At 37.8% G+C, this 13,062-nt stretch overlaps 1 protein-coding gene across 1 annotated transcript in view; it reads right to left on the bottom strand.

Moving 5' to 3' along the window:
- Positions 1-13,062, bottom strand: part of Cfap299 (cilia and flagella associated protein 299) — a 523,430-nt gene that overhangs the window by 92,373 nt on the left and 417,995 nt on the right. The window lies entirely within an intron of this gene.

The following is a 13,062-nucleotide window of genomic DNA, read 5'->3' as shown; positions in this document are numbered from 1 at the left end:
TCCTCCCCCTCCTCCTCCTCCTCCTTCTTCTTCTTCTTCTTCTTCTTCTTCTTCTCTCTCTCTCTGCTGGGTTCAGTCTGCTCACCATGTTCAGTCAACTTTTTCCTCTCTCCAATCTGGACTCTTCCAGATGCCTCTACAATGAAAACCTTCTCATTAATCATGCTATGAAGCAGTCATTCTTTTTACAATGTCTTTATCGAAATGCATCTACATCATTTAGATTTTCCCATGTATTTGAATAACATCTTTAAAGTCTGCCATAATTATCCCCTGAATTTCATTGGGATATGTTGTGATTTCTTACACTTCATGTTTAATTATATAAATTCAAGCTCTCTCCCCTCCCTATTAATTTCACTAACTAAGCAATTGTCAAACCTGTTTAAGAATTAGTACTCTGATTCATTGCCTCTGTGTATTAACCCCTCTCCCCATTTCATCACAATTTCTGCCTTGATCTTTGTTGTTTATTTCTATCTATTGATTTTGGGTGTGGCATGCCCTGGTTTTCTAAGGCTCCAGGTATATGTTTGAAATACCTGAGAACTCTTGTCCTTTTAAATTTTAATTTGATCTCTAATTGTGAGCAAATATAATACGAAAAGTAGGTTTGATTTTTTATTTGTAAATACTTGATTTGTGCCCTAAACTGTGTTCTGTTTTAGAGAAATCTCTATCACTGCCAAAGAAAGTTCCTTCTTCAAGGTATGGTAGAGTATTTTGCAAATGTATTTAGTCTACTTATTTGATAGTCACTTCACTCTGATGCTTCTTTGTTGAATAACCTCTGTATTGGTAAGCATAGGTTACTGAAGCAGCTCATTATTACATCTTGAAATCCATTTCTACCCATAGTGTTTGTTTTGTACAATTAGTATGCCAGTGCTCCATGCATTCATGTTTAGAATTGTTACACACTCTTGGTGTATTCTGGCTCCCTCCTTAATCCATATGAAGTGATTTTTAAAATTTCTTCTACTAATTTGGACTGAAGACTATTTTGTTAGACATTGGTATAAATATATATGCTTATTTCCTATTTAAATTTGATTGAAATGATGTCTTACATTTTTAATACATGTCTTTCCCAGTGGGGTGCACGGCTTGCAGGTGGTACACAGTTGGTTCACATCTTTTAAATCTTCTCCTCTACTCTAGAATTTTGATGAGAGAATTAAGACCATTATAACTCATAGTTATTAGTTAAGATATACTAATGCTTGGACCTCTGTTTTTGTAGTGTTTGGTACGTATCAAATCCTCTTTGTTTATTCTTGCTGGAGATAGATGGTTTCTCCTATGATCTCCCAGAGGTGGGATTCCTTTGAGTGTCTTCTTGTCCTGCTTGCTGGTCATTAATTCCTTTATTTTGTGTTTAACATGGAAAGTTTTCAATTCTCCTTTCATTATTAAGGATAGAGTAATCCTGTTTTGGTATTTAACTGTCTTTCAAAAGTTGAAATAGACCCATCCATGCCTTCTTGACTTTCAGGTTCCTGATGAGAAGTCTGTTGGTATTCCGATAGTTTTAACTTTATATTCAACTTAGTGCTTCTCTTTTGCAGTTAGTGTTTTTAACTATGTTACAGTGTACAATGTAGTATAGTCCATTGCTGGTCTTAGTCATTTGGTGTTCTGAAGTATCATGTATCTTTTATTGGATGGCCACTCTTCCTTTAAGTTCAACAAATGTTCTTGCTATTATATATTTTACACTTATTTTTTGTCTTTAATTGAGATTTCTTTACTTTTCTAATGGCTCCTTATGACATTGCACATTTTAACTCTATTTTTATCACTCAGTCATTGTTATTTGATAAACTCTGGTTTATCTACCTTGACTTCAAGTTTTGATTCTACCTCCTACTTGATTGGTGAGGTTTCTCATCAAGATTACTAGACTTACTGTCCACTTCATTGCCATATTTCCTTTTTCCTTTTGTTCAATATTTCTCTTTCTTGAATTCATCCTTAATATCCTGCATTGATTTTATATTTTCAGCTATTTAGTTATATTCCTTTTAAATTAATTCAAAAATTTATTTGGTATCTTCACCTTTCTGGTTTTATTGACTATTCCTATAATTTTCTTTTGAATTCCTGGTTATTCACTGCATTCTTAAACTGTTACTGTTGATTATTAACTTGATTATTCATGTTTCTTGTATTTCATTATTAGGAATCTTACATCTTGTGGATTTCCAAAAATCACCTTTAAGATAAGACTACATTTTAGTAGGTTTCTCATTACTGAACTGGCTAATCCTGTCAGACCATGTCCTCAGGACACCAGATCTTCAATACTACTCTGAGAGCAAAACACTGAAGAAGCAACCACAACTAATTCTAGCACCCAGTAACCAATTCAAAACAATTACCTGTTTCACTAACATTTTTGAAATAGGGAAAACAAGGCAACATGATGTGTGGTGAGCATTTATTTGTCATGGTTTGGAATGGAAAGAAAATAACTGGAGGAAGATGAGCAATTAAAGCAACAAGAGAAAATTACAAGGAAGGAAGGAAAATAAACATGGCAGGGTGGGGACGTAGAATAAAAAAAAACTGGAGGAGATAAGATAGCACCAAGGACTGAAAAGAGAAAAAAGATGAAGACAGATAACAGTAAAATGAGCCCAGCATCCAGGAGGCCAAGGCAGGGAGACTCCCAGGACCAAACTAGCCCATACCTTCTGGGACAGCTTGTCTTAGAATGGAAAATGAAAGACAGAGAGAGGAGGGGGAGAAAGAGGAGGAGGAGGAGGAGGAGGAGGAGGAGGAGGAGGCAGAGCTGGTCTACAGCACCAGGTATTAAATAAGGGAAGTGTAAGAATAAAAGAAAGAGAACTGGGTACAGAATTTTTCTCCATGTCGTTATTCTCCTGGGTACAAAGAGAGTCTGCCTTAATTTTTTCTTCCTCTTACTACTTAATTTGATGAAACTTAATGGGAGGAGGGCCACAGTGTTTCTCATTTCCTATGTTGATGTTTGTGTAATTTGCCCGGCAACCGCAGATGCAGATTTTGGGTTGGGCAGTGGGTGTTTATTACTTTAGGCATTTTCCTCTCTGTAGGTACTGCAAAGAGTTTTGGCAACTGTTCCACTGGCGTGCCTTGGACTTAGGCACCTGTAAGTTCATGTCACTGCTCATCCCTTCTCTAGGGAGATAGTCTCCCTCCATCTGTTGCTCAGAGTAAATGTCTACCACATGTCTACAACACAGATACCCAATGCCATGTTTCTGACAGACTTTATACCTTCTGACTGGAAGGCTCTTCAGACCAGGTTTCAGAGCACCATCCTCTGGCATTTGTCTTGGGTTCCTAGAATGGGCCATGTATGGAGTGACCTTTCCATCTGGAGTTGCCTAGTGCTGATTTAGTACTGGTTTTCTTAAAATGACTCCCCAGCTCCAGCTCCAGACACATGCTGAGAAGGCAGGACACTACTGGTAATTTCTACGATATGAAGATAGAAAGACTCTAGTTTCCCTCCACTCAGATCTGCTTGGTGATGTGTCCACTGTTTGTCACATTTTTGAGTCCCCTTTCCCTACAGTCTGTATCAATCCTCTGCTAGCACATGTGTGTCTGGCTTTTCTTCTTATTTGTATTCATATTCTCATTTCTACCCCAGACCCTATATTCCCCACTTGCCTTCTCTCCGTCCATTTTTGAAGTACCTTATAATAGGGTATAGTGTTTGCTTCTGGGGTTCTTTGTTTTAAGCCATCAGCAGATGCACTGGATCCACACTGGGAGCTGAGTACTCCCTGCTTGCGGCTGAGACCTACCATACATACTCTGGAGTCTTTTCCCTTCTGCTCTGCTTTTTAAAGTTTCCATTCTCTCTTAGCTACTAAAACCAGTGACTTTCCAGCATCCCAGCATGGCTGCTCTCCAACTATCCTTGGCTTACTCCCCAGAGGCTCTAGCTGTAAAACATGGTTGTCAAGTACCATCTTCCAAGTCTTGACTTTATTTGTAAGGTTTAGATTTTTATGTTGTGATTATGTTAGGCATGACATATATGGATTTTGATGTTCTTAATTAAATCACGAATTACTCAATACCCTGTGGCTTTTCCCCCCAGTAATTATTGAAGTAAACACACTGCTATGTGCTCATATAAACACCACAAACATGTAACGAGGAAGTGTTCAGCATCTCCTGTCATTTTTTTCATTTGAAGGTTTTCTTATACAATGCAGATTAACATTAAATGTTATCTTCGTTTCAGGAACAGCATGGTTTTCCACGCGTATGTTTTTCCTAAACTCTAAACAACTAAATGTTATTTACAAATTCAGATTTGTTGGCAAGATCTAAGTGGGATTTCCCCTAAACTTAAAGATTCTTAAAGTCTAAAAAATGTCATAGGAAAACATTAGTTACTCTGATCTCTAACATAATTATATGACAGGCTTTCAAAGTTCATTCCAATTACCAAAGTAAGGAACTTACTAGAGTAATCAACAACTTATAGGAAAAATAACTTGCTCTGTACTTTGAATAAGAGACCCAAGTAATTAAATAGGGAAAGCAAAATAATGACTTTTGCTATTCCTTTATTCTATACACAGTCTTGTACTAAGGAGCAGTACAAGTTTTCGTAAATCTACTAGATTCTGACGCCCACACTGGACTGAGGACATGTTCCCAGGGAATGTGCTCACTGTTAAAGCAACAATTATAGAACTTAGTTGGAAATTTTTTTCATGCATATGGAATTAAAAAATTTATACTGGTTGTGTCAAAGACTTGAATTAACAAATATTCATTGTTCCAACTTGACTACTTAGTATCTGTGTGACCTTGGCCAAATATACTTTATGTTTTTCTTCTGTGATTAAAAAGTGGGAATAAAACTATCTAGCTTAATACACACAGAGATGCCCATCATCACATGGAGTATTATCAATAAATTACAGTTTGCTAATTATTAATTTATTGCTTATTTAGTATCAGTTTATTACCATGTCCTGCCTTCAAGTATATAAGTGACTCCTACTGATATTAAAATATGAAAAGTAGTAAGGAAAAGATATTTTGTCCTTTTACTTATCCATTCAGCAAGCATTAGTGTATGGGTCTGTATATGTGAAGAGAAATGATAACCTCTCAGAGGAGAAGGAGTTCAGATAGGTACAGGACCATGAGACAGTGGAGAAGCAAGTGAAACACAATGTTATCAACTTTTAGGGAAGACCTAAGAAACGGGTCATGTGTAGATACAAGAACAGGCCAATAAGATTCTCCAAAATGATAAATTTCAGAATTAGAAGAAATGGCAGATGGTGAGAGAGAGGAAGTTTCTTCTACAGTTCTAGAAGCACTGCTGGTCTCTCTCCATCAACAGATTGGAGAGCCAGAAGATCAAGTTTATTGGTTACTCACTATTGGATTGCTATTCTGAAGGACAGGACTCTGTACAGACACTCCCAGTGAGCACTGAATGAACTTATCTAAAAGAAACGATGCTCTCCCTTACTCAAGTGCCTGTAGTAAAATACATAGATTTTTTTTTTAAATTAAGAGTTGTAGAAATAACATTAAAGGACCTTTTGAGATTGATGGAGTTTAGAACAGTGAAAACCACAGGTTTTTGAAGTTAAAATATAATTCCATCTTTTTCTCCCCTTCCTCCATCCAGCCTCCCCCACATAAACTCATCCCATAGACCCAAGCTGTGAATATCAGAAGGCAAGATAATGGCTCATTGCAGTTTTCAACCTACCTACCACACTGGCCTTTGCTCTCCTTACTTTCTGATTCTTCTTCAAACTTCTTGGACTATTTTGGTTTTTGTTTCTGTTTCACCTTGCTTGTGGGTTCTTCCTGTGCCTGCCCTCTCTCACTTTATCTTCCACCCACCCAATGCCCTCTGCACCCATTCAGTTCAGCCATACAGAAGCTGAGGCTCATCTGGTCCTAGTCTGATCAGGCTCTAGACATCGAAGGGCAGTCCAAGGGGCCAGATGGATACCTCATTCTCACGTCTCCTGTTATATTATGAGATGCTGCTCTACCTCTTCCTCTGCTCTGCTACTGTCCCTAATCATCATTGTTTAAGGTTACAGAAAACAAACCTGGGAGCCATGGTCTCCAAGACTTGCCAGGCCTTTGAGGTTCTAGGATCTTAGTTTCTGTAACTGGCCCACTTAAACCAATAAACATGCTTGAAGAACCCTGCAACAGTGGCAATAAGGTAGCTAAGTTGATCCAGAGAGCCATCACAGTCAGAAGTGTGGGGTGGGGCCATAGCTGAAATAACAGACTCTGGCAGTATAGAGAAGGTGAGAGAAGGCAGAGAGTGGAAGATCAGAAGGCAAAGAGAAGAGTCAAATGTCTGCTCACTGGGAAGGTTTAGGAAGCTGCCAAATTTTATGGGGACACCAACACCTAAAGCTAACGACCTGTATGGTAGCTTCTCTTAAGGGCACTCAGGACCTAGAAGAAATGAGTACTAATGGCTGCTGACTGCTGGTACTAGAAGCTGTGGATTAAGCTCTCTGCAATGTGGACTGCTGTCACTCAATGCCCAGAGCAGCAAACCTCAGACCTAAGCATCTACAGCTATCAAATCCCTGAATCCAATCTTGAAGGACTGAGCTTCTAGTTTACAGGAGCCATAAGGTCTACTAAATCTGTCTGCCAGATCCTATGTCTTTGGCAGCCAAGGGTCCAAGACTGTCAACACAAAGGAGATGTTTTACCTTCACCTGTAAGGTCCAACAGGAAACTCTAGCTAGCTGGTGATAATTGGTAACATTCTAATTTTTGGTGTGTTTTTGAGACAGGTCTCTCTGTATGTTGCCCCAGCCGTCCGAGAACTCACTTGTAGATCATGTTCACCTCTAAATCACAGAGATCTGTGAATTGATGGTGTGTGCCTCTATGCCCAGAATTGATAACAGTATCAGACCATAGTTAGTCTTACTCTTCTTTGGCTTGATTTTGACTTCTGCTGCTTCAGGATGTTCATAATTCATGAGAGTGACTATATTATTTTCAGACTTTCCTATTGTTTTAAATTGCTTTTGAGAAGACCTTTGATACAAATTAATACAGTGAAAAGAGTTGAATATTTTTCTTTCTGTTATCCAGAAGAATAATGCCCACACATACTAGCAGTCCCTAAGGAGCTAAATTTCCAAATTTTTCCTTATTCCCCCCTGAACAATCATACCTTCCCTGGAAGAGCAATGCCATACCATTGTAGATGATGAAGAGGAAGTCAAATTTCTTTGATCAGTAGAATTATTTTGTTCCAGGAATGCAGTCTCAAAAATAAACCTACCTATTCATCTTGTACTTTAGTTTTTTTCACCTATAATGTGAATTTAATGATGATATATACATTATACCTCTTTGGTTAATATTAAATGAGGGAAAATCTTAGGAGAGAGGGAACATTCAATAAATGATAACATCCACTGATACCAACAGCAGTCTGGTGGTCATGTCCATGAGGGCATGTTCTAGAAAGAAATGAGTAATAGTCCCAAAAGTGATCTTGATGGCTTTTATTAATTATTCCAATTCCAAACTGTTGGTTATGCATGTATCATGAATTGGAAATCAGAAGGCATATTAAGGATAAAAGCTAAATAATGATGTAGGATCTAATCTACAAGGGCCTCAAAACATACAATAAATATTATAAAACAGAATATTTAAAAAAATTAAATACACTAGCTGAATTATACTGATTATGGAATTCCTCAAAATAATGGCCAGTTTTATTGGAAGCCTAGGAAGAATCAAGTACAGATAGAAAAGAGTGACCTACATGGGTACATCCCAAAGAAAAGAACACTGGCACACTACTGATTCAGAGAGAGAACACTCGAGTTCCTGTTGCAAACCTAAGCCCATTAGTGTACACAAAGAGAAAATGCAAGGAATAAAAGGCCAAGGCAGAAAGCATGTGAGAAAAGACACTTCAAAGACAGGAAATGTGACCATAGAAGGGAGAATAAACACTTCGTTCTTCCTGTTTCTATCATTCAATTGTGCCTATGTATAGTATTTGAATTATACTAAAATGAAAATACTGAATAATCATGTACTCTAAAACTATAACACAGCTTAGTAGAGGGGCTGTGGGGAGATGAGTTTAGAAATTGGATAAAATAAACATGAATCTAAAATTAAATGCATTTCTTTTCCCCAAAGGAGGTTCTATGAAAGAGGTCATGTAATGTTAGTGTGCTGTCTGTTGGTTCTCTAGTACTCAAGGGGTTACATATCAGAAGATAGAGCACATAAAACAAGCAGGCCATAGTTAAAGATGGGTAGAGCAAGGGCTGAACAGCCATTGGGAAATGGCATGCTAGTCGGACAGAGTAATAAAGAGTTTGAAATAAGCTCCTGCTCCCATGGCTGGAGAGGTGGCTCAATGGGTAAGACAAACTGATCTTTCAGAGAACCAGAGTCTGCTTCCTGGTATCCATGTTAGGTTGTTCAAGGCCCTTGTAACTCTAGTTCCAGGAGATACAATGTCCTCTTCTGGACTCCATGGGTATCTGTTCTTGTACACACACACACACACACACACACACACACACACCTTAAAATAAAAATATATAAAGCTTATAAAAAAGATGGCATGTCTTGATAAATATTTAGAAAGTAAAGTTGACAGAATTCATTGATTAGATGGGAGAGGCTAAAGAAATCCAAGTTAACAAAGGCAACATAACTATGAACAAACATATATAATGGAGGAGATTTATACATGAAGAGACTTGCACTATGTCCAGTTGGAATCTCGTGCAATATACAAAGGTTTTAAGATGTATAGTAAGATGTAAGGCACAGTTAAAGGCATATGCCATGAACATTATAGAAGATGGTAGTGCATGAGAAGATATTTTCCGAGTCATTTAAAGAATGCCTGCAGTAACATGTAGCCATCCATTAATTCAATTACTTGAATTACTATTATCTGCTACTTGTAGGCTCTAAAAAGTCTTTTATAAAACTCTCATCAATATTCATTTACAGTTTGAAGGAAATTCATCTTATTTGGGTTTTTGGTGGTTATAGAAGAAGACCTTCTCTAGGTGTTACTATTTCAGGATTGTGCGATATTCACTTGGGAAAATTTAAGATGAGCAAGGAGTCAGAAAGTATGGCTGCATGTAAAACTGAAAGGCATTAATAGATCTGGGTACTAGTGCCATTCCAGTGCCACCAACTGAGCCATATAGTGCAAAGCAACAGTGGCTTTAAGTTCCTGAGTCTGCACTTAGAGCAGCAATCTTGCCAAAAAAATGAAGGAGCTATTATCACATGGTAATAATTCCAATGAGATTCGGGATGGGATCATTGGGAAGGGCATCATGCCTCCATTGGTAGCCTCAGCTCATCTGTCTTTTGGATTCAGTAAGGATCAGGACATTGGCATACTGGCTTCTGTAGTCTGTAAATGGGTTCCAGGGTCAACACACTGTCACACTAGCTCCTGCAGTCTCTGCATGGGCTCCAGGGTCAGCACACTGTCACACTGGCTCCTGCAGTCTCCGTCAGGGCCTGGGCCATACAATGCATCAGGAAGCTTTAGTTGGTATTTATTATAGGTCAGAGAGTGAACATTGTGTGTTGGCTTCTACAAGGATGGACTAGACTTCTTTGGGCAATTATGAGAACATTGTAGAAGGTCAAATGAGAACATTCATTTTTCTGATTTGAAAGTACATAGAAATATACCTTTTAAGTTACCAAAATGCTTCATAAATGTGGCTTTAAAATTCCTTCCTGCTTTTTTTTAACTCCTGTTCCTTCTTTTTGTCTTTGTTATTTTCTTATCCTTTATCTTTTTTTTTAAAGTATGTATTTAACCAGTAGTTCTTTATCATAATAGATATTTCTGCAAGAGAAAATATATTCTCTATATAAGGCTTAGCCTTTGTGATAACAAACTTTTATTCTAAAAATGATCAAGGCTGAAAAAAATAAACACAATATTTACATTTGAAATGAAAATGAAAAGGAAATCAGAACTTTCATATTTATACTAAATCTTACTACTTTTTGAAGACTATATTTACCCTCTGTAACTACTTGGTACAGTCTTTCTTTTTTTTACAGTCTTTACCACTTGCTTTCAAAGCCAAATCAGTAATGACTTTGATTAATATGTGCCTTGCATTTGTTTTCTATGCCATGGGTACTTATTAGTCCTCTTGGAAAACAAACTTGCAAGTGGCTTTTCCAATAGTGGACATGTTTTCAAATGTGCTATGATAGAAAATAGATAAAAAGAAGAAGAGGAGGAAGAGGAAGAGGAAGGAGAGGAGGAAGAAGGAGAGGAGGAGGAAGAAGAGGAGGAGTGGGAGTTACTTAGAATGCTAGAACTCCCTTTGAGTACACTTACTGTTCCTGAGCAATGTGACTGGGCTATGCCTCATAGACCACAAGACAGATATTACCCCAGGTAGTGTGCTGTACATTTCATTTATCACACTACTGAACAGTCCTGAGAGTCACATGGGAAATCAGCTCCAGTTAAGACTTAACAGCTCTGAGCATTTGACAATAAACATGTAGAGCATCAAAAGTACACAAGTCCATTCCTATTATGGTCATTGCTCTAGCACAAAAATACTATCTGACACATGTTTTATACATAAGCTTTATTTAGGAGATCTTATAAACATGCCATGGCCTGGATTTATTATGAATGGCATAGTACAGTTCTGACATGCAAAAATGCTTGAAACAGCATTAACAAGTACTAGTCCTGAGGATTTAAGAGTTCATGTTCTCTTTTGTATGCAATACTGAGTAATTAGAGAGAACTGAGAATTGAAGTGCTATTGTTTATAAAAGCAATTTATTCAAATGGAAAGTTGTGAGCTACAAAGTGGGATGTGGACAGTGTGTGTGTGTGTGTGTGTGTGTGTGTGTGTGTGTGTGTGTGTGTTGCATACTAGAGGGCCAATGGCATGGCTTCTTACTAAGGTGTGCTCATAATATGCATGTAGATAAATATCACAGGTGAAGAGCTGTCAACATTTATTTTTAGGGAGTCAAGAGTTAAAACGCCATTTCATTAGACTCTTATAAGTTCTAATTTAGAAACAAGAGAGTGGTTGAAGAGTTTTCATATTAAAGAATGCTGCTGGATCCCTCTTAGCACCCACAGTCATGCCTGCCATCTGGAGGAGCACTGCTAGAACCCAGTCAGAGCAGCTCACCGCCCTATTGTCTCTGAGAGGCTGAAATGAATCAGTCCATCAAAGGCTCAAAGGATGAAGTGTGCACTTGCACACTCATCTTTTCATGGATTATCTGATTCACAGCAGGGCTGAGAACTATTGCTAAGTGGAATTAACTTGCAATAATTCTTTCCTTCTCCCTTCCTCTGCCTGCAAACTATGATGTCTTCCTCAAAAGCACCAATTGCATTCTTCCCAAGAGCATGCAAAGGCTTTATTTCCTCCTCATCTGCATCAACATTTAAGCATTTCCACTTTCGATGTTAACCATTGTCGTGGGTGCTGGTCATCAGTATTTATGCCTGCCCACTTTCATTGGTGGTGGATACAAGAATCTTCATGGGTGCCGATATTACCTCATGGTTTTGGTTTGCATTTCTCCAATCATCAGTGAAGATGTGAGTCTTTCATGTGTTTATTGTCTATTTGATTATCTTCTTTGAAGAAATAATTCAAGCTCTATATTCATTTTCTTTTTATCCAAGCTAATTTTTGTCTTTGACTTTTATTAATCCACTACCCATTCTGGAAATAAAGTTTATCTTAATATATGGATTACAGATAGGTTTTTTTTCATGTATGAAGGCCGCCATGTCAATTTTGACATTGTCAGGTGATAATGCGACACTTTTAATCTTCAGGAAGCTCAAGTCTACTTTTTGTTGCCTGTATAGGTTTTCACACTTTCTTTGTCTATTGATGATTCCAACATAAAACAGCTTGTTCCACATTTTCCTGAAAATTTTGTTTTCACTTTTACATGAGATGGATTTCACAATTTACGCACACACACACACACACACACACAAACATAGAGGGGTTAGTTGTCTTAGGCATTGCATTGAATTTCTGTAGTTTTGTTCTGTGTGGATATTTCAACAATATTCAAAAGTCTTCTACTCCATGAACATGAGATGCTGGAGAAATACAAGCCAACTGTGAATCATGGTGTGTGTGTGTGTGTGTGTGTGTGTGTGTGTGTGTGTGTGCGCGCGTGTGAGCGTGTATGTGTGTGTATGTGTGTGTATGTGCATGTGTATGTGTGTGAGAGAGAGATAAAAAGAATGCATTTTTAAGAATTTTAGTATTTAAGCTACTATTATTATATTAACTACCATCTCCTAAAACAGACAATTTTACCCTTTCCTTGACAATTTGTATGCCTTTTTTAAAAAGACTTTTAGTTGGCAACAGGATAAAATTGGGCATGTATGCCTTGTTCTTAGGGGAAAAAAATCAATATTTCTTCTACATTTGTTCAGCTGGGTCTTCATATGCCTTTTATAAGAATGTTTTACCTTTTAGCCTATGCTGGGTGCTTTTAATCATGAAGGAGGCTGGAGTTTGCTAACTGCCTTTTCTGTACAATTAAGAGGATCAAGTGATTTTACACTCATTTGTGAATGCAGTGTTTAATAGATTGATTATTGCATATTGAATCACATTTGCATCCTGTGAGTAAGCCACATGCAGTCATGACGTACACCCTGGTTAGTTTGTGTCTCTAGTTGTGTCAACAAGATGAAACCTAGAGGCACTTGGGAAGAAGGAATCTCAACTGAAGAATTGCCCATCAGATTGGCATATGGCAGTGATTTATGTGATAAATCGTCTGGACTGATGATTGATGGGAGTGTCCCCAGCCCATTGTATGTGGCAATATCCCCAGGCAGGTGTCTCTGGACTATATATGAGAGTTAGCTGAATCTGAACCAGAAGGAAGTCAGAAAGCAGGATTCCTCCATGGTTTCTGCTTGAATTCCTTTCCTGACTTCCCTCAGTGAGCCAAATAACAACAATCCCCTCTCCAGAAGCATGCACACACACACACACA

Source organism: Mastomys coucha, unplaced genomic scaffold (assembly GCF_008632895.1).
Source record: "Mastomys coucha isolate ucsf_1 unplaced genomic scaffold, UCSF_Mcou_1 pScaffold22, whole genome shotgun sequence".
NCBI lineage: Eukaryota > Metazoa > Chordata > Mammalia > Rodentia > Muridae > Mastomys > Mastomys coucha.
This window is presented reverse-complemented; position numbering and strand designations above follow the sequence as displayed.